This window comes from Zingiber officinale, chromosome 1A (assembly GCF_018446385.1).
Source record: "Zingiber officinale cultivar Zhangliang chromosome 1A, Zo_v1.1, whole genome shotgun sequence".
In the NCBI taxonomy this organism is placed as follows: Eukaryota; Viridiplantae; Streptophyta; class Magnoliopsida; order Zingiberales; family Zingiberaceae; genus Zingiber; species Zingiber officinale.
In genome coordinates, this window is record NC_055987.1 from 79661393 (window position 1) to 79683789 (window position 22397).

The following is a 22397-nucleotide window of genomic DNA, read 5'->3' on the forward strand; positions in this document are numbered from 1 at the left end:
AGGCACTACTAATTGGCTATTCTGTAGTATGCGGTCTATTAATTCCGCCAGCTACATTTAGGGTTATCTCCGGCCTCAGCATTTTGAGCATTAGCCTCACCCTTTCTCGTTTCGTGTTGACCAGCTCGGGGCATAGGTGAGTTAGTCTATTAAATTTGTTCACGGCTTCGTCCATTGATAAATCTCCTTGTCAAAATTCCATGAACTCATTATAATGTTTATTCGTGACCCGCATATGGAAGAACTCCTCAAAGAACTCAGTCTCGAAATCAGACCAGGTCATTTGATCCACTTTTCATTTTGCCTTGACCCGTTCCCACCACATTCTTGCATCACCAGTAAAGCAGAAGGAAGCACACTTTATCTTTTCTACCTCCGGCCAGTCCAGTAGCTCCATTATGCTCTCTAGGATTTTGAACCATGCCTGAGCATCCCATGGTTCATTGGTGCCAGAGAAGCTCTCTGGTTTCAGTTTCTGCCACTGGATGAGGTATGCTTCTTACCTCACTACCTTTGCTGGGGCTACAGGTGTAACTGATGGAACTTCTGCTGTAATAGGTGCCACCATATTGGCTTCCGATGGGACTACAGGAGGTGCCTACTAGTTAGCAGTCAGGGTGGTAATAACCTGCTGCTGCTCCGCCTATTGCCTCTGCAGCTGAGCTACTACTTCTAAAAGGTTGGGCTGTGGTGCAGACTCATTTTCCACTAGTTGAGGTTCATTAACTCTTGGCTATCTTACCGGTCGTCCTCTAGCTATTCTACATATCATAAACCAAACCAATGAGACATACGTCATCCCATCCTCATTCCTACTTGCTATCATCACAACTTTCATATATAAGCATGATAAATCTTAACAAGCATTTATTACTAGTCATAACTGAAACTAGATACATAAAAGTTATGAAAAAGGTACTTTCTTACTTGGAAGTTGCAGGATCAATGCTTGATGTGTGTGTGGTGGAAGGGTGGAACTTGGCTCTGATACCAAACTGAAACGCTCGACCTTCTTAACCCTAACTTAAGGCACGGGCGTTACTCCTTACTCATACATACTAACGACATTGTTATATACACATTGCTCAGTTCAGAGATCTAGTCTGAACTTGTTTCGACTATTAAGTCATGGTTTGGAGCGATGCAGAGCTGAGATGAAGTCTCGAGCTGCTAGAGGGTCTGGGACGTGTGGCCCTGACCGACCGTGTAGCTTTTCCCGAGAAGGAGCTAGTCATGGTCGTGTGGTGATGACCGGCCGTGTAGCCTTACTAGGCCCAAATTTGGGCACGATCGTGTGTGCCACACGACCATGTAATGTCTTCCCTGCTGGAGCAGGGCAGGGTCGTGTGACTCCACAAGGTCGTGTCACCTTGGCAGAGAGGAAGAGGGGCACGACCGTGTGGCTCACACGACCATGTCACCTCGGTTGAGATGAAGGGGTGAACGGTCGTGTGAATCCACACGGTCGTGTCATCTTGCCCGAAAAGTCGTGTGACTTCACATGGTCGTAGACAAAAAAAGGTGCATGGCCGTGTGAATCCACACGGTCGTGTCACTCTGGCCGACAGGAAGAGGTGCACGACCATGTGAAACCACACGACCATGTCACCTTGGCCGAGAGAAAGAGGTGCACGGTCGTGTGAATCCACACGGTCGTGTCACCATGGCCGAGAGGGAGAGGACCGTGGTCATGTGAATCCACACGACCGTGTCATGGGTCGTGTGGGGGTCACACCCAGCCCTACAAAAGGAGTTTTTCTCCCCTTTGTACTCATCGTTGGACTACCATTCTATCCCTTTACTTGAGGAAGAGTCGTTGACACACTAATTACTATTAAACTGTAAATTTACCATAAGCAACTCTTAGTGGTATTTTCATGCATAGTCAAAAGATAGGAAAATACACTAACACTAAGTTTTATCACATTCCTTGCACTAGCAAGTTCTCGGATTTTCTTCCACGGTTCCGTCGCACACACACACAAAACAATGCTCCTGCTGCCCCTCCTTACTCGAGTTTTCCTTTACCTTTATCTGCAGTATAAGGAAATGTATATCTATAAGCGAATGCTTAGTAAGTACCATCTATACACAAAACTATGTATTTAAAGAGAACATACTTTTTAAAATTGCTTGCGGAAAACACCAAAACTTACACTCGACAGTAATTCATGCTAAAACACATAATTCGGAAGCATGTACATGACATGTATTTTTAAATAGATTTATCATGCAAAATATTAACTTAAAAACTTTGCTATTAATGAAAAGAACACAGGAATCTTGGCATATTATAAAGTTCATCAATGTTGCACTTATAATTCGAGTTCTCAAACTTAGGAATGCTTCCACTCTAACAAACAATGAATTTTGGAAACTTTATATTACATAACTAGTGAAAATAATAATCAATTTGCTTTGTGCCCGACATTGTACCACTTTGCGTGGATTCTTAATAGGATCCGAGGTAGCTAATCCCGAACCTATCAAGATACTACTAGGCGATTTAGGGGTCTAGGGGCAATCTAGGAGCCCACACATGGACCTTGTGTCCAGTACATGCCTTTCTAAAGTAAAATACTTTCTTTTAACTATTGATTTCTTGTACTAGCACTTACTTGTCATTTAAACAAACACCTTATGTGCGCTTAAATCCCCTCACACTTATATGGAAGCACTTTAGGGCACTTGAACCTGCTTCTTAGACCCAAACTAAATGGGAAGCAATTCAAGGTTCCCTACACATGCTCTTAATCCCCAAAACTCTAGAGGGCATCTTACATAACATGATATGCATCTTCCTTAACATGTCTAAAACATATCTCAATATGTATCTTCTAAATCATGCATAAAAGACATTACAAAATGCATCTTCAAAGCAACTTATACTGCAGGTGAGTGGTACTTACATCCTTTCGCTAGATCTTACTATTATAAGGTGTAGGGAAGACAATCCTCCCTCGTATGTCTTAATCTCTGAGTCGCCCTTCACCCGCGTACCAATCCTTGTGAAACTCTCCTCTTAAATCCTCCCCTTGAAGAACTTAGAAGCTTGAAAACCTAAGTTTCTTGATCTTGGCCGAAACCACAAAAGAGAAAAGAGAGGATTCGGCTAGGGAGGAAAGGAAGAGGAATGAAAATTAGGTTTTGATCTCATCCATCCCCTTATATACCAAGTGGAAGTTGAAACATCTCTCCACATATAATATATATATATAATGAATTGTTTCATATTACTCATGTGATACTTTACCATCACCTAATGGCTACTTAAACCAAACTCAAGTAAGAGGTCTTGGCTTCAAATCCTAGCTCAGGCCATTTATGAATATATTTTTATTTTTTCTCTTCTATTTCTTTTTGCTCTTTTGGATTAGAGGAAATTTACGAGTGTTACATAGAGAGATGCTTAAAATGTATTATCTAAGGTAGACATAATTTAATTTTTAATTTATTTTGGATTAAAAAATCTAACTTAAATAATCTAAAAGTAATCATGAATTAAGTTTGGTTAATTAAAGACTTGAATCATTAATTAATGATGGATTACTTAATTATTCTGAATTTGAAATATAATTTCAGATTAATCTTGGGCAGTAACTAAGTTAAGTTTATAATTGTTTTCATTTAAATGATTTAGTTAAATTAATTTTAGAACAAAATAATTGATTAGTTATTAATGTATTAGGTTAAGATTGAGTTAATAGCTGAATTTATGATTAACTATAATTTAATCAATTATAAGTTTTAAATTAACAAATAAGTTAAAATTATTTTCAGATTAATAATTAACTTAAATCAATTTGTAGAGTAAAATAATAATTGAATTAATTATTGAAGGTAATTAACTTTATTGATTAATTTACACTAGTATTGGTTTGATTAATTGATAAGAATGATTAAGTTCATAATATTAAAAGAATTATTAAATTAGAATTAATTTATTAGTTAAATTTTAAGTTAATTGATTATTACTTGAATTAAATTAATTCAGATAAGTTAATTGTGATCCATTAAGATCTATTAAATAAATTTTGAAATAATTAACTAAGATAAATAATTCTTGAAATTTAAATTAAATTTATGTTTGAATTTACATTTTATTAAGTTAAATTTTAATTAAGTTTTAGCTTTAATTTTATGTTTTAATTTAATTTAGTTTAATTTTAAATTATAAGTTATAAGTTTAATTTTAAATCAATTTTAATTTAATTTAATGCAATTTTAATTTTAATTTCATTTAGTTTAATTTTAATTTGATTATAGTTTAATTTTTATTTTTTATTTTAATTTCAATTTTAATTTTAGTTTAATTTTAATTTAATTTTTCTTTTAATTTAATTTTACTTTTAATTTAATTTAATTTTACTTTTAATTTATTTTTAATTTAATTTTAATTTAATTTTTATTGGCTAATCATCTCACCTAGTCTAAGTTCTCTGACAAAGATATCCTATCATTTTTTGAGATTAGTTAAGTTATAATTTTAGGGGTTTGTTTAATTTGTGTTAAATTTAAGTTTAACTTTGGGTTAATCAAGTAGGCATATTTTGAATAAATTTCTAAGTTGCAGTGAGTCACATAGACCTTATTAGAGTAACCATGTGCTTCAAGATTTTTCAAATAGTCTTATCCAAAGAATTTAGTATAAAACTTTGGTCTAACCAATTTAGATGGGTAAAGGGTAGCTTTAGTTAGTTCTACTAAACCAAATACATCAGGTCAAATATATAAGATTCTTCCTAGACAAGAATAGACAGAGTTTTTCTAACCTACTATCATCGCAAACTTCTCTAGTACAGTTTGCAAAGTTAAATTAGTCCTTAATTTAGCTAGTCCTAATTACCCAGTTAAGTAAACTATTATTTTAGATGTGCCAACTAATTTGGTGCATCCCCTTGAATTATTGAACTTGAGTTTATTTTAAGTTTCAAAGTTATGTCATTTTATTTTATAGTTATAATAAACTTGATTATAGTTTGAGTTTAAGTTGAATTTGTAGTTCTTGGATTTAGTTTTTGATTTTATTTTATATTTTAGATTTGGATTCGAATTAGTAGTTTTGACTTTTATTTTTAAGTTTGAATTATTTAGTTTATTTTGATTTGGTTTTAGGTAGTGAATTTCCTTTTGGGGTATATAGTATTGATGGAGTTCTACTTGCTTGGTTAGACAAGCTTTTGGAACCCAAGCTTTGGTTGATTTGTTGTTTTGGGTTGAAGAATGATGTAAATATTTTATTTATTGAGCTAGACATATATTCGAGTCCGAATTTGTTGTACACAGCTCATTGTGATCCAAGTATCATGTCAAGGTACTTGGATCTTGTAAATTTTTTCTAAAAGCTCTTTTAGTTCAATTACTTTATTTTTCAATTTGAAATTTTCCTCCTCAAGTTTTAGGACATGAGTTAGAATTCCATATTGAACTGGTTCAGTTGTTGGATTTGTTTTAAGTTGTTCTTTTACGTTTTGATTTTCTTTAATAAGTTGATTAATTTGAGTTTATGATTTTTCTAACTTTTTATTCAAGCATGCAATGATTTTGAAAAAGTTGGTAGTTAGGTTAGAATTTACCTTGTTGAGACCTTCAAAAATGAGTACGGACTCATGACTTGACTCATATTCTAACTCGTCATCTTCATCAACTTCACTTTTTAATTCCGATCTGGATGTCATCGGTGTGAGGTAGTTTTGTTGCTTTGGTTCTTCGGCATTTAATTCTTCAGAGGATGATTTGTCTCAAGTTGCTTTTAATATCTTCTTTCTTCTGGTAGTCTTGGGTTTGTCTTCTTACAGCTTCATACACTCGTGCTTGTAGTATCCCTTTTTATTGCATCCATAGTAGGTGACACTTGATTTATGTGACTTGATCATCTTCTGAATATCATTTCTGTTGAAGTCCTTTCTTTTGGTAAACATCTTTCTTACCATATTTATCAGTTGTTCTTCTTTATCTAATTCTGAGTTAGACTCAGATTCTGGCTTAGGTTTATTCTTGTTCTTGACTTCTTTTGAGGGTCCTGTAAGAAGTGCAACACCTTTTTTTTTGGACCTTTTGGAGTTAGTTTGTTCATGGAGTTCGAGTTCACAAAAGAGTTCATCTAATTTTAATTTAGATATATTTTTTTAAAATCTTGTAGGCATCAACTATAGATGCTCATAATTCATTTCGAGGAAAGGAATTTAAGGCATACCTGATTATATCCTGATTTTCCATCTAGTGGTCGATCAAGTGGAGCTCATTGAGGATGTCATCGATCCTCTGTGTGTAGTTAGCTCGCTATTTCTCCTTCCAACATTTAATGTTAAACAACTTATTTAGAAGCAGGTCTCGTTTAGTTACCTTAGCATCGTTGGTTCCTTCATGTAATTTAATGAGTTTGTCCTATAACTCCTTTGCATTCTTTTGTGGGTCGACATTGTTGAGTTCTTTCATGAGTCTACACTAGATCGTGTTCAACGCCTTCAAGTCAATCTGGGCTTTCTTCTTATCTTCTAGATTTCATCTTTTTGGGTCGAGGGGTACTTTAGTTGCTTCATCTATTGATGCCTTGTATCCTTATAGGAAGGTAAACCATAGGTCGACGACAGTCTTTAGGTAGACCTCCATTCTCTTCTTCTAATACGGAAAGTCATTTCCATTAAAGAGAGGAGGGTGGGCAGTACTGAACCCTTCGATTTGTGTCATTTCAAATATCTTTAAAAAAATTAAAAAGAATATCCCAAGACTAAGTCTTGAATTAGTAGAGTTTGAAGAAGAAGAAAATATCGATGACTCGAGTAGTGTTGCACCAACTTCAAGTAAAAACTAAATGAGAAAAATTATTTGAAGTGGTAATTTTTAGCAGTTCAAATATAATACAAAAAACTGAAATCTGATAAAAACTAGAACAATTCTCCCCCCATGATTGGTGGTTGCACCAATTCAGAGTTAATAGGGCTTTTATACCACTTGTAGAATTGTTACACATGTGGGGGGGGGGTGAATCACGTGATTTTAGAAAACTTATATTTTTATTTTTAAAATCAAAAGTACACAATGGAATTAAACACAGAAATAGAAAGCAAAGACACAAGTATGTGAACTCGGTCAGTTTTACTTGGTTCGGAGCCTTCGGTGACTCCTACTCTAAGACCTAGGTCTCACAGACCTATCGACGAGTAATCTATTAAAGACCTCTTCCGAAACCAACGAAAGAAGGGATCGAGTATAATAAAAAAAATAGGAAAATTGTAACAACCTACACTTTCCTTTAAGTAGTAATTAAGTATACAAGAAAACTTCGTTACCCAACACTTATAGTTTCAAAGGATCGAGCTCAGTGTTGGACAGTTTCTTAGTGGCAGTCGGGCGTAGTAGTGTCATAGCAGAGTAGTAGCACAAAGTTAGAGCAGTCAAAACATCAAATGAACACGTAAAAGCTTGTAGGGGAGTTGTGTTTAAAGCCTTGGTTGAATAGGCCTTTTATATGGGATGGAAATAGCCTTCAACACTACTGAAGGCACCTTCAATACCAACTCTTATCCCCCCAAAACCAACTCTTATCATCGGCGAGGTCTTTTGCATTATCCGAATGAAGGAGCCTTCCAAGCTCTCGAAGGTGCCTTCCATAGCCCTGCTCAAGGCACCTTCCTTCGCATGGAAGGCGCCTCGGGTACTATTCACCCAAGGCATTTTATGTGTAACGCTTGACCTTCTCACATTACTCAAACCTAAGTCACGGGTGTTACACTTTTCATACCTTCTAAAGACTTCATTATATGCACACTACTCTGTTCAAAGATCTACTCAGAACTTCTTTCGATTATTGAGTCGTGGTTTGGAGTAATGCAGAGCTGAGATAAAGTCTAGAGCTGCTAGAGGGTCTGGGTCGTGTGACCCTGACCGACCGTGTAGCCTCACCCGAGAAGAAGCTAGTCGTGGCCGTGTAGAGATAACCGGCCGTGTGACCTTACCGGGCCCGAGTCTAGACACGACCGTGTGTTCCACACGGTCGTGTAAGGCCTTCACTGCTGGAGCAGGGCACGACCGTGTAAAGTCACACGGCCATCTCATCTTACCCGAGAAGAAGAGGTGCACGACCGTGTGACTTCACACGGCCGTGTTACCTCGGCCGAGACCAAAAGGGTGCACGGTCGTGTTAATCCACACGTCCGTGTCACTCTGGTCGACAGGAAGAGGTGCACGACCGTGTGAAATCACACGACCGTGTCACCTTGGCCGAGTGCAGGAGGTGCACGACCATGTGAATTCACACAACCGTGTCACCTTGGCCGAAAGGGAGAGGACCGTGGTTGTGTGAATCCACACGGCCGTGTCACGGGCCGTGTGGGGGTCACACCCAGCCCTACAAAAGGAGTTTTTCTCCCCTTTGTACTCCTCCTTGGACTACCCTTCTATCCCTTTACTTGAGGAAGAGTCTTTGACACACTAATTGCTAGCAAACTGTAAATTCATCATAAGCAACTCTTAACGATATTTCATGCATGACCAAAAAGTAGGAAATTACACTACACCCAGTTTTAACACATTCCCTGTACTAGTAAGTTCCAGGATCCTTTCCACGGTTCCGTCCCACACACACCCACCAAGCACAGCTCCTGTTGCCTCCTCTTACTCGTGCTTTCCTTTACCTTTATCTGCAGTATAAGGAAATACAAATCTATAAGCAAATGCTTAGTAAGTACCATCTACTCACAAAATGATACATTAAAAGAGGATATGCTTTTTAGAATTGCTTGGGAAAATGCAAAACATGCACTTGACTGTAATTCACGCTAAAACCATACTTCAGAAATATGTACATGACATGTATTTTTAAACCAGTTTATCATGCAAACCATCAACTTAAAATCCCTGCTAGTAATGTAAGGAACACAGAAATCTTGGTATATTATAAAGTTCATCAAGGCTACCCAATATGACTCTAATTCTCTACTTGGGAAACTTCTACTTAGACAAACCATGAAGTTTGAAAACTTTATATTACATAATTAGTGAAAATAATAATCAACTTGCTTTAGGCCCGACATTGTACTACTTTGCGCGCATCCTTAATAAGATCCGAGGTAGCTAATCCCGAACCTACCAAGGTACTACTAGGCGATCTATGGGCCTAGGGGTGATCTAGGAGCCCACCCATGGACCTTGTGTCCAGTACATGCCTTTCTAAAGTAAAATATTTTTTTTAAAATATTGTTTTCTTATACTTGCACTTACTTGTCATTTCAACAAGAACCTTATGTGCGCTTAATCCCTCACACTTATAGGGAAGTACTTTAGGGCACTTGATTATACTTCTTAGTCCCAAAACTTAACGGGAAGCAAATCAAGATACTCTAACATTGCTCTTAATCACAAACTTGGAGGGCATCTTATATATCATAGCCTCTATCTTTTCTTAACATGCAATAAATATCTCATAACATGCATCATCCTTTACATGCTTAAAATGTATCAATATATGTAACATCGAAGTAACTTATACTGCAGGTGAGAGATACTTACATGCTTTCGCTATTTCTTACAATTATACCACTAGGGTTTTGGGAAAATAAGCCTCTCTTGTATGCCTTGACCTCCGGATTTCTCTTCACCCGCGTACTAATCCCCGGAAGAAAACCCTCCTCTTAGATTCTCCTCTTGAAAAGCTTCAAAGGATGGAACCCTAAGGTTCTTGGCTGAAATTTGAAGGGAGGAGGAAGAAATTTCGGCTAAAGGAGAAGAGAAAATGAAAATATTTTAGGTTTTGGTCTCTTTCATTCCCTTTTATACTAAGTGGAAGTTGAAGCATCTCTTCCCACGTAACCTACATGTAAGGAATTGTTTCCTATTGCCAATGTGATGCTTTACCACCACCTAATGACTACTTAAACAAATCTCAAGTAAGAGGTCTATCCTAGCTGGGGCATTTATGAATATATTTTTATTTCTTTTCTCTTCTTCTATTTCTTTTTTCTCTTTTGGAATAGAAAATTTACAGGTGTTACAATCCCCATACCTTATAAAAAGTTCATCCTCGAACTTAAAACAAGTGTGGATACTTCTGTCTCATATCGTCCTCGCGTTCCCATGTTGCCTCTTCATACCGTTGACTTTGCCACAACACTTTTACTAACGGTATCTCCTTGTTCCTCAGCTTCTTAACTTCTCGATCTATTATCTGAATAGGTCAACTTTCATAACTGAGATCCTCTTGAACTTGTACCATCTGTGGCTCAATGACTTAGTTTACTTCGGGAACATGCTTCTTCAGCATTGAAACATGGAATACATTATGGATGACTGACATTTCCTGAGATAGTTCCAACTCATAAGCTACCTTGCCCACCCTTCTAGTGATCAGGTATGGTCCCACATAACATGTACTCAACTTTCCTTTCTTTCCAAACCGCATTACTCCTTTTATAGGAACTACTTTGAGGAACACTGAGTTCCCAACTTCAAATTCCAATGGTCTTCGGCACACATCCGCATAGCTCTTCTACCGGCTCTGAGCAGTTTCTATTTTCTGGTGAATGCTCTAAATGGCTTTGGTGTTGTCCTCGATAAGGTCTGTCTGGAGTCTTATTTCTTTCTTTTCACCACCTTCATACCAACAGATAAGAGATCTACATCTCCTCTCATATAAAGCCTCGTAAGGTGTCATTCCAATAGTAGCTTGATAGCTGTTGTTGTATGTGAATTCTGCTAAGCATATGTATCGACACCATCTACCTTTGAAATCTAAGGCACAAGCCCGTAGCATATCCTTCAAAACTTGGTTCACTCGTTCTGTTTGCCTGTCAGTTTGAGGATGAAATGCAGTGCTAAACCACAGCTTAGTGCCAAGAGCTATCTGAACACACTCCCAGAAGTGTGAAGTAAAGTGACCATCTCTATCAGAAATTATGGTTTTGGGTACTCCATGCAATCTAATGACTTCTTTAACATACATTTGCACTAGCTGTTCAATAGAGTAGGATGTTCTGATAGCTAGAAAATGAGCAGACTTAGTCAATCTGTCCACTATTACCCAGATAGCATCGTAACCATTCGTGGTTCTGAGTAACCCTACTATAAAATCCATAGATATATCCTCCCACTTCCACTTTAGGATCTGGATAGGCTGTAGAACTCTTCCTGGTCTCTGATGTTCTTCTTTAACCCGTCTACAAGTCAGACAGGTACTGACATATCTAGCAACATCTCTTTTCATTCCAGACCACCAGAAGCGTTCTTTTATATCTTGGTACATCTTGGTGGAACTCGGATGCATTGCATAGGGTGTTCCATGAGCTTCATCTAGAATTTTCTTTCGTAGTTCTTCTTGATTAGGGACACAGAGGCGATTATCGTAATATAGTATCCCACTGTCTGATACTCGGAACTCCCCATTTTCTCCTTCCTGTATTCCCTGCTTGATCTTCTGAAAATTAGGATCTTCATCTTGCCATTTCTATATATCATCAAGTAGGGTTGACACTAGTGTCAAAGTGGAGAGCTGCGCAGTAATAATTTCAAGCCCAAAATTTATTATTTCTTTCTGTAGGGAATAGGACATAGCAGATATAGACAATAACGTTGCACAAGATTTCCTACTTAGTGTATTTGCCACTTTGTTCACTTTCCCTAGATGGTAGAGGATTTCACAGTCATAGTCTTTGACCACCTCCAGCCATCTCCACTGTCTCATGTTCAGGTCTTTCTGAGTGAAAAAATACCTAAGACTCTGGTGATCTATGTAAATCTTGCACTAAGCTCCATATAGGTAATGCCTCTAAATCTTGAGAGCGAAGACTACCGTTGCTAACTCAAGGTCATGAGTAGGATAGTTCTTCTCATAATCCTTGAGTTGTCTCAAGGCATAGGCAATTACTTTGTCATTATGCATCAGTACAGCCCCAAGACCCAATTTAGAAGCATCGCTGTAAATATCGAAGCTCTCATTATTCTCTGGAAGAGTCTGTTAGTTAGAGCCCTAGAGCCAATCATTTGATGATTGTATAGACTCATTGTATCATATTCTTGTATATTAATAAAGGCATTTGTTTGGTTATTATACTTATTTGTATTAGTGCCAAATAGACTAAGTATAATAGCATCCTTGAGTAGAAGGTTCATACCTATATCAATCGATTAGTTGAATCGATAGTGAGATGATATAGGAAACACTACTCTAAATTATTCCTAGTCGAGTATTAACATTCAGGGACAATGTTAATACAATAAGACTAGCATGTAGGTCAACTCGATGACTTGATCTCACAAGTCATGGATATAGAGATATCAAGCTGACACATGGGTATGCATTAGAGAATGTATACTGAATGACCCGCCATGAGAAAGTATCATGGATCGTTATATGAGTGTCATATACTTTCTCATGTGGCTATTAGTATGACTATTAGTCCTTAGACCTGAAGTCACCATGGATCCCTACATAAGGAGTTATGTACTTTGGTTTCGTCAAACGTCACCCGTAACTGGGTGGACTATAAAGGTGATTACTGGGTATGTAACGAATTATGCAGAGGGATGTAGATGGGATCTATCCCTCCTATATGAAGGGAGTGACATCGATATTCTTGATAGAGTAAGACCACGAAGTGTATGGCCATACCCAAATGAGTCAATATGAGATATTGAGCTCATTTGATTGAGTGAGTCTACTTGGAGTTCAAGATTTAGATTGGTCAGAGGATGACACGGTCTATGCCTTGACCATATATTTGATATTGGAGAAGTTCGAATGGGTCACGATTGACTACACAATTGGAAAATGGAAGTCCAACTAGGAGTTGATATGTGTGAAGTCCAACTAGATTATAGTTGACTGAACATTTGGAAATGAGTGAAGTTCTAAATAAGTCATGAAGGATCATATGTTTGAGATAAGAAGGAAAGTCCTGACAAGTCATGGAGGACTAGATATCAAGCATGTGGAGTGAAAGACCTAACAGGTCATGGAGGATCAATCAGATATTAGGCAGTGAAAGTCCTGGCACATTATGGAAGATCAAATGTCGAGCATGTGAATAAAGTCCTGATAGATTAAGGTTGACTGAATATCAGGCAATGTGAAAGTCTTATGGAGTGAACTCTAAGCAAGTGCAAAAGTCATGGTTACAAGATGCTAGGCAAAAGAAGTTCTGGTAAGTTGAAGTCGACTGGATACTAGGCAAGGTGAGAGTTCAAGTGTAGCATGGTTAGAACTAAAATATCAATCCATTGATAGGAGTATCAATTGACTAATAAAATTAAAACCATGAATTTAGAGTTTAAATGGGTTCAGCTTAGCATAGCTAGAACTAAGGTATCAGTGAATTGAAATAGGAGTACTAATCGATTGGTAACTTGAAATCATGAATTTGGAGTTTAAATAGGTTCATGGCATAATTAGTCAACTAATAGGATTTGTTCAATTGACTGAATGTATAGTCGATTGGGACCAATATGAAACATCACAAAATGTTTATAAGTTGACTAAAGCAATCGACTAATGATAGCTAGTCAACTCGTGAAGTTCAAAACAATTGATTGATAACCTAGATAATGAGCTGAAAGAGCCATTGAGTGGATAAAGCTTGAAAAATGTTCAACTTTTGGCAGAGTAGCCTATTGATAGAGCAGACAATTGACTGATGGAGAGAAGTCGACTAATAGATGGATTTCAATCACAAGCAACAACCCTATAAAAGAGGGGTTTATGAAAATTTTGACAATAGATTCTTAGAGGGCTCGTGGAAGAATATTGTTGCATTCTAAATCCTACGGGAAACAACCATAAGTAACAAAATGCTATCAAAACAAGATTCTATTATGTAAACTTATTTATTCAATTGTATTTAATATCATTTGTATATCTATATTGCTTATAAGAATAAGTTTTGTAAGAGATTACTCTCCCTTCAAAATATGTTCGACAAAGAGACAAAATAGTGGTGTTACTGCTATGACTTTAGACTGTGGAGTAGGAACCTAGGGGTTCTGAACCACGAAATCTCTAGTTTGTAATTTTCTGTATTATTGTATTGTTCATTTATGCTTTTGTTGTGTATTAATTTTTTTTATAGACAAGCACACAATCAATGATCAAATTGGACAAACGTTATTCACTCCCCTCAATCAATCACAATAGTCCCACAAAAGCTATTTGAAATTACCAAACTAGCAACTCAGCCTAGTTCCGTTTCATATTGTTATCTGACAAGCCCTATTCGGTGACTGACTTCTCCACCTTGACGAGGCCCCTTTTATCCCTGCCATAAGGGAAGCTTGCTCTACATTAGTCCTTAAAGGTCCTTTCTAGATCAACTCTATTGATCATAGGCACCCATTTGGCATGACACTTGATCTCTCACTAACTTGAATCAAGTCTCGTGCACCTCACCTTCTCGACTCAACTTGAAGGTGGGACTAATGATACCTTGAATCCTACTCTAGCTCAATAGGACATGTCTATGTGACCCTTCTCTAGGTCAGTATTTCCGCTCACAGATATGAAGTCCTTGGATTAAAGAACTAACTTCTCCCTATGGGTAGACAAGTTAACCAGCCTATTCTACTAGGCTAGCAGGTCGACACTTATGGAGATTTGCAAAAAGTCATCAGTTGCACTTAGGATGAACTTAGTTCAATTCCCTGAGCTCTTTACCCCAAGCTCTCCCCTCTAAGTTTTCATAGCTCTCCCCTTCAAGCATGCAAAGCGATCTGAGTTCCCTATGTTGAGCTTGATTTTCTAGGTTCCTTATTTTGATCATGGTCCCTCTCTAGTAACTCATGTATGGGTCATACTTAGCTCGCCGGTGATATTGAATCACTTGAGATGGGTGTTATCATATTTTTCTCCAATAACATAACTTAGCCCACAATCCCTATATGACCCCTTTAGGATCCACACTTCCATGATCCACCACTATAACAAAAATGACTTTCCATAGCACATCATCAACAGTACATAGTTAAAGTAAGCCATTAATAATAATTTTTATGATACACCAAATTATGTGTACTGCGGAGATTATAATATTTATACAAATGATGATGTACAGAAAAAATATGTTGTCAATAACTTTTCAACAACATGCAGAATATGTTGTTAAAATATAATATTAACAACTTAGAGTATGCTGTTAATAATTATTATATATATATTAAATGACGATATAAAAAATATACACTGTCAATAAATATTATAAAATTTTAACCAGATAGAATATGCGTTATTAATAATCTTTTTGACAAACTATTCACACGAAAATCCTCTCGTAATTATTTTTCACTTACTCCCTGCCCCGCATACCAAACTCAAGCAAAACCAAGTTGTGTGCACCTCTCTCTCACCCAAAAAACCTAAAGTTGCACGACCTCTCTCTTAGGCGAACTCCTCAAGCTGAAGCCCTCCCTCTCACGCAAACTCCTCTGCCGAAGCCCTCTCACACGAATTCCTCCACCGAAGCCCTCTCACGCTAACTCCTCCGCCAAAGCCCACTCCGCTGAAGCCCTCACCGTCGATGCCCTAACCCCTAAGTCCTCACCGCTGAAGCCCTCTCCGCCAAAGCCCTACATTGACTTGAACATCTTCATCGAGATCTTTCTCAGGTTAGATTTCTTTTATTTACTTTTATTTTTCATGTATTATATTGTCATTGAAAGCACTCTGCTCCCCAAACCATAGCATAGAGAGTCCTCTGGTTTATGATTTCCTAGAAAGCATTGCATTCAATTGTGTCCCTAAAGGATATATTGAATGGTAACTGAAGGGATTTCAGTTCATGGTTGTGCTAAGATTTATATTCATCTCTGTAGAGGAGGGGGTCTTGTGGAGGATTGATTTTGTGGCATTCATTGAGTTTGTTGGAAAGTAAGCTTATGTGTGGTCTGGCATTTTTTTATCTGGTTTTGAGATGCTAGAATATTTCTAGTTTTTCAAGAATACAGATATGGTTGAAGTTCTTTCTATGCAATAATTTTAAATGCAAAAAAAGTGTGGCTTTTTCCTTTAAACTTACTAAACTATAAATGCCTATTGACTCTTTAGTTGCAATAGACTGAATAATTGCCTTCTTGTACTCTTTTGTTGAAGCACCATGAGCATGAAGTTTAAAGATCTATTTTAGAATACATTGAAGATGGATGTTTGTTGATCTAACCATTTTTAAGCAATAATATATAAGCCAGTCTATGCCTGTTAGTTTGTTCTCCTTTTGCTATAATTCATTAGGCTGAAAGCTATGTACTATTTGTTGTCTCCTGAAATCTCTAGTTTTATGGAAGTTCTTGTTTTAATGTTACACAATGTTGTACAGAATTAAATCTCTTGTCAGAATTCTTTGTTATATAATGTTTCTTTTTGGTATTATTATTTTTAATTAATTAATTTAATTTGGTATTCTATGCACAAGGCTTAAGCTATGTTTGCTCCCCTTGTTGTGAGACAGAGACGACTTTTTTAATCCGAAGCTTAGGTCATTTATGAATGGATAAGGAGTGGATACGTCTGCCTTCAAGTGGGAGAAGATTCCAATACCTACTAGGTAACATACTTTAATTTGTTATTTTTATTATCTAATTTACTGTGGCAATGTTCAAGAGATCATGTTTTAATATCTCCAGTTATTCATAATTGATGATCGCTGAGTTACATTTTATTATTTTGTTGAACTGCTATGGTTCTATTCATGATAACATATTTGATCCATAATTTTTTCTTTCATTAGAAATATGTTCGGTATTTGTACATTAGATGAGAATTATGATGGGTTATTATGCTTTCTATTTTTTCCATGATTGGTTATTATGCTTTCTACTTTTACTTTAGCTCCAACCACTAACTACTAGCCAAAAGTACTTAAGCATGAAGTAACGTTAACTTGCTCATTTGCACATACTTGTTTTTAAATTTTATTAGCCCACATACTTTCTCCTATTTGAGAAAGTATGACCATTTACAATATTTAGAACTTTCTTTCTAAAATCAGCTTTACTCTATTCCTATATTTCCATATCTCAACTTTTTTGAGCTTGTCTTGCATTTCAACTAACAACATTTAGTTTAGTTTATCATTGTGCTAAGGGTGATAGACATTTATTGAATTTGGATTTTTTATGTGCAAATCAGTTAGGTTCATTTTCTGATCACCTAAAAAGATATATGTGGAATATACATAATGTGCTACTCCAAATTCATTTAGGAGTTAGATTATACATAATGTACCGTCCTCTTGTATACTGATTTAAACTACAAGTGTGTACTGCACAATGAGTTAGATTATATATTTCTATGTATTTTCAAGTGGTACTACAAAGTGAATGCCTTTGCTAATATTGATTGCTCTAATTCTGGTGGATGTCTTGCTGGACATGAAGTCTCATGCCATAATGAGGCTACAAACTAATTTGTCAACTTAATAATCTTATACTGGTCAACTCAAGAACTTGTCATTCCAAGGCCTTGTTAACTTTTCTCACTTTTTATTTACATCGTAATTTTTTATCCTCTTTGAGTAATGGTTATTACACTGTAATATAGTGGCTTCTCCTTTGAATTGTATGTCACTTTGTTCTCATGTGGGGTCAATTAGGATATTCACTTTATTAATTGCTGACACTAATAGTTGAAGTTTTACTTTAAGGGGCATATGATACCAATAGCTGGAGTTCTAAGTGCACACATGTCGTTGAAAAATCTTCTCCGGTGACACCTAAGCGTATTCAAGCTGTTTTGGCAAGGAATCCTATTGTTCTCAGTGACTGGCTTAAGGTATTTAGCGCTTTCTCTTGATTATGGTATTATTCCTATACCTTTGACATGTTATTGCATCTTACATCTTCCCTCTAGTTTGTATTTTGAAGTTTTCATTTGTCAACCAGTTTTATTAGAAATCAATAGAAATGAATTAGGTCAATTGAACTTGGGTATGAGTATCTGACATGGGTGTAGATGTAAGTTTAAGATAGTTGCTTATAAAAAATGTTACACATGATTAGTAGAGGTATTTGAATGTTGCCTCATAAAAATTTAGAATTGCACAGTATGTATATTCCACATATAACTATTTAGATGATCAGAAAATAAACCTGCCTAATTTGCTCATAAAAATTATTACACGTGATTAGTTGAGGTATTCATTTTTTTATCACCTAAAAATAGTATCTTATTTATGTTTGTGTTTTTCTTGCTCATGTTAATATCTTACCTATTTTTCTTTGAAGTTGGGAGGCATCAAGCCGATCAAACTTTAATTGTAAAAGCACAGAAGATTAGTGAGTGCCCCTCCCTGTCAAAATACTACTTTTCTGTTATATTATGACATCCTATGATGTATGTTCTCTTATATGCAAGACAATTTCATGTGCTATTTAATTATCCAAGGTTAGTAATTATTTATGATTTATCTCTTTTATGTTGACTACAGACTGATGGAGATACTGGGACGAACGAGTCGTCTTTTACTACCATTATATGCAATACCTATTTTAATTTTGAATAAATAAATGACTGATGAGAATCCATCATAAAATTTATATCACTTTATTGTTTATTATTTTTTAAATAATAATGATTTTTTAAAAATTTTATAATTTATGTAAACGTTTTTATCAAAAGCTATACATGAGTTCTTAAGCAGTGCCAAAAATTGGTTGAGCAACCAGCCAAGTTCTTGCATGCGAGTGATGCTGCACCAAAATTAGAGAGGATTTGATAGACAAATTAAGTAGGTGGCGGATGATTGGACACCCCTGCCTTCTTTTCCCCAAGAAATATCAATCAAGTTTCACTCCATTGAGCAAGTGACAATAGTTTAATGGTAAGCATAAACCTAAGGCTACAAAATATCCTTAATTAATAGGCAAAACAGTTTGGCAGATGACCATCATCAATAATAAAACATGCCATGTCTGACCAACTAATTCATCCAATTGTAAAAAAATAAGATAAGGATTATGGTACTACAGCAAGGTGTCTATATAGTCTCCTAATTATCCACAATTTAATTTCACTCTATGATGTATTATAGGATATTTTTCTTCAACGCAATAACAAATTTGGAATGTTGAATTGTTGGGTCGTTCATTATCAGCACTTTTAGATTTAACCTATTGATCGATGAAAATTTTTTATTGGATCAAATCGGTCATCCATAGAATTAGTTGGCCTGAAAAATTAAATACATTATGCTAACTGAAAAAATAATAAAAAAAAAATTAAAAAACTGACAAAAGGAAGTCAAGCAAAATAGCTGGAAGATGGCTTGGAGATGCATTTGGAAATGCGATTAGAATTGGGGTCACTCAATTGAAGAGGTTAATGACATATGTTCTTTGATCCATCAGTCCTAAGTCTCAACATGCAACCTTTCAACACAAACATTTACAAACATATATCAATTATACATGGATCATATCAGATGCAAAAAGGATATATATATATTATCTAGTGGAATGTTACTGGATTTTGATTAAAAAGTATTGTCCCTTGGAACGCACATTTTGACAAGCACTGTTTTTTGTATAAGATTTATTCAATTGTAGGTGCTCTACTACAAATGTATATGGATCAGTTGTATATAATCATTGGCTTTTATCGAAGAGCTAGAATTTACTAATTACATTTATGATAAATCATGGTATATTGGGGGAGGGGTATTTTAATGCAACGCTGGATTCAAGTGAAAGACTCAACTGTAATGGCAACTCGAGCAACCACATTGTTCATAGGCTGGGGTTCGAGCATCTGAGTTATTTGAACAACCAATTGTAAATGGGGCTTTCACTAGGAGAGACCACCAAAATCCACCAGCATTTGTGAACTCAGAGATTCTTTCGTCTTCCATGTTGGTCCTGAGACGAGTTGACAGGGGTGCTGGGGCGGATGAATCGCCTTTTGTCACCACGAGAAATTCTTTGGACCTGGAATTTAGCAGCAAATGTCCTCGTGCAAGGGTGTAAAGGAGTTAGTGTCAAATCATACACCGTTTCTGCTAATCTCAGCTGATGAAATCAAAGAGTTTAACAAGTCATTCAAATTTGTAAGTAAAGGGCTCCTGTAGTTCTCAAACTTCCATGAGATCGCCAAGGAAGCATGGCAACAAAACACATACGTAAAAATATAAATTTAGCAATAGCTTGGATTGATAAAATCAGAAAACTGAGGTATCCCCTCAAGAAATGAGAATAGAAACTAAAAGAGCTATTGGAGAGAAGGGAAAAGCTTAAGTAGTGTGCGTCTAATCATCTCATGTCAAGCTTCTCTCCCCTTGTGCACTAGGCCTCCACTCCCTCTCTATGTCATCATTCTCACTCCACTTGTATAGTCTGCTTCCCAAAAACAAGTAGGTTTGATGCTCCTTGTTCGGTAGTTCATCGATTGTCCCTTTTTGGATTTCCACATACCTTGAGCTATCAAATACCCATGACTTCAGTAGCGGCTGGTCGTCTACATATGTGTGTGTATCTGAGTCCTTGGATGCTTGATCACATATATCAATACAAATTCAAGTTCTAATTTAAACTCTTTGTCCGAACCTCAAAAATTATAATTACACCAAAGCACTTGGAAGTTGTATGTTATATCATCAGTCTAAATTATCCAATCACATCAAGAAAAATAATATTAATGAATTGATAAACAATATCCAACAATAATAACTTTGAACTTAATAAAACAAAATCTATAGGGGCTCTATGGAAGTCTTGAATATAGGTGATGCCACTGGATCTTACTCCACTTCCAGTTCGATAGATCCCAGGATCCAAAATCTGATAATCCGTTATGATTTGGGATCTTACCTCTATTAAAAAAAAATCCGTTATTTTAACGGCTCCTTAGTATTGATCTCACAAATATAGAAAAAGATAAATATAAATATACAAACATTAGGCGCATGATAAGATAAACCTCATATCATTGATAGTTTTTGTAAATCCTAAGCCGCATGGATTCTAAACAATCAAAATAAGAATTCATATAGGAAAAACAAGAACAAGAAGATCTTCGTTTCATCGAAAACATGGCATAAGAAAAATAAATAATACATAAACATAATGACAAAGAACCTGATTGAAGAGTCATATCTTTGTCCTTTAACGTCGTCAAGAAGATCCTGTGGAAGAAGAAACAGCGGAAGGAAAAGGTAGGTCTTCCGGAGAAATTATGGTTGACGACGTCGAATTCTCTTCGTCAATGGGGAACGAAGAAATGTCTCAAGATTACCCTAATCCTCGGGGGGTCAACCCATTATATAGTGTACATCTATTATCAGCCAATCAATAATAATAGATGTGCGACTATAAGTCCATATATATTGAACATCTATTATTAGCAAATAGATGATAATAGATGCGGAACTATAGGTTCTACACATATGAGACCCACATCCAATTACTCGAAACCCACTAGACATAAGTTAGATCACTTTAGAAGGTTCTGATCGTATTCACGTGTGCAACTTACAAATAAGCCCACCTAATAGGGATAATTATATCCAACAATCTCCCACTTGGGCTATATGTGAGTTGTATGTGAAATACAAGTAAAACTTTAATTGATATCAAACTTTATTGGTACAAAATACCCCTGTAAATAATCTGGTCCATTAACTTCATTGGTATAGGACTAAAGAGGTCATAACTACTGTATATGATCGTAATAATCCCCAACAGTAATCACAATATCAATGTCATTAATGACATAGATCAAGATGTGATGTGTAAAGTGGAAATTACATAAAATGTGATCAATACATGTCAATTTCCAACTGATCCTAAGATGACCTCAAAAGAGGTCAGATCATATTTGCAAAATACTTTATGCTAAACTGCAATAGCAAATCATGGTCAACTTTATGATTGCAAAAGGAATTTTTATCATATTTACAAACACCAAATGCTAAATACCAGTAGTAAATGATGATATCACAGTCAAAATGTCAAACAAACATACAAATTCTCATTAATGTTTTTGAACTTTAAGTACGTACAATAGTCAAAACAAATGTTTGTCTTTATTAATCAACATAGAGTAATAAAAATAAATACAGACTCCTATTAGATGAGTTCTTCTTCCATAAGAAGAACTCTCATATCCACAACATGCGTATGAAACACCTTAGGCACCAAGCCTTTGGTGAGTGGATCGGCCAACATGGAATCTATGCTGATGTGCTCTACCATAATCTAACAACTGTGAACTCTTTCTTTAACCGCTAGAAACTTGATGTCGATGTGTTTAGAGTTCGACGAACTGTGGTTGCTCTTGGCATAAAGTTCTGCGGCTTTATTATCACAATAAATCCTCAGTGGCCTGTCAATACCATCAATAATCTGTAATGTTGTGATGAAGTTCCACAGCCAAATCCAATGATTGGATGCTTCGTAGCATGCTACTAACTCTGCCTCCATAGTAGAAGTGA

The 22397-nt window shown here is 36.1% G+C and overlaps 1 long non-coding RNA gene across 2 annotated transcripts; it reads left to right on the forward strand.

The window, feature by feature from the left end:
• The first annotated feature begins 15284 nt into the window (after positions 1–15284).
• LOC122026369 lies at positions 15285–18499 on the forward strand. 2 transcript variants are annotated; one of them, XR_006124122.1, is made up of 5 exons: positions 15285–15585; positions 16425–16520; positions 17619–17746; positions 18199–18249; positions 18402–18499. It is a non-coding gene; the product is annotated as an uncharacterized LOC122026369 (long non-coding RNA). The 2 variants fall into 2 exon arrangements; XR_006124121.1 differs by lacking the exon at positions 18402–18499 and having other exon boundaries at positions 18199–18380.
• Positions 18500–22397: the final 3898 nt, after the last annotated feature.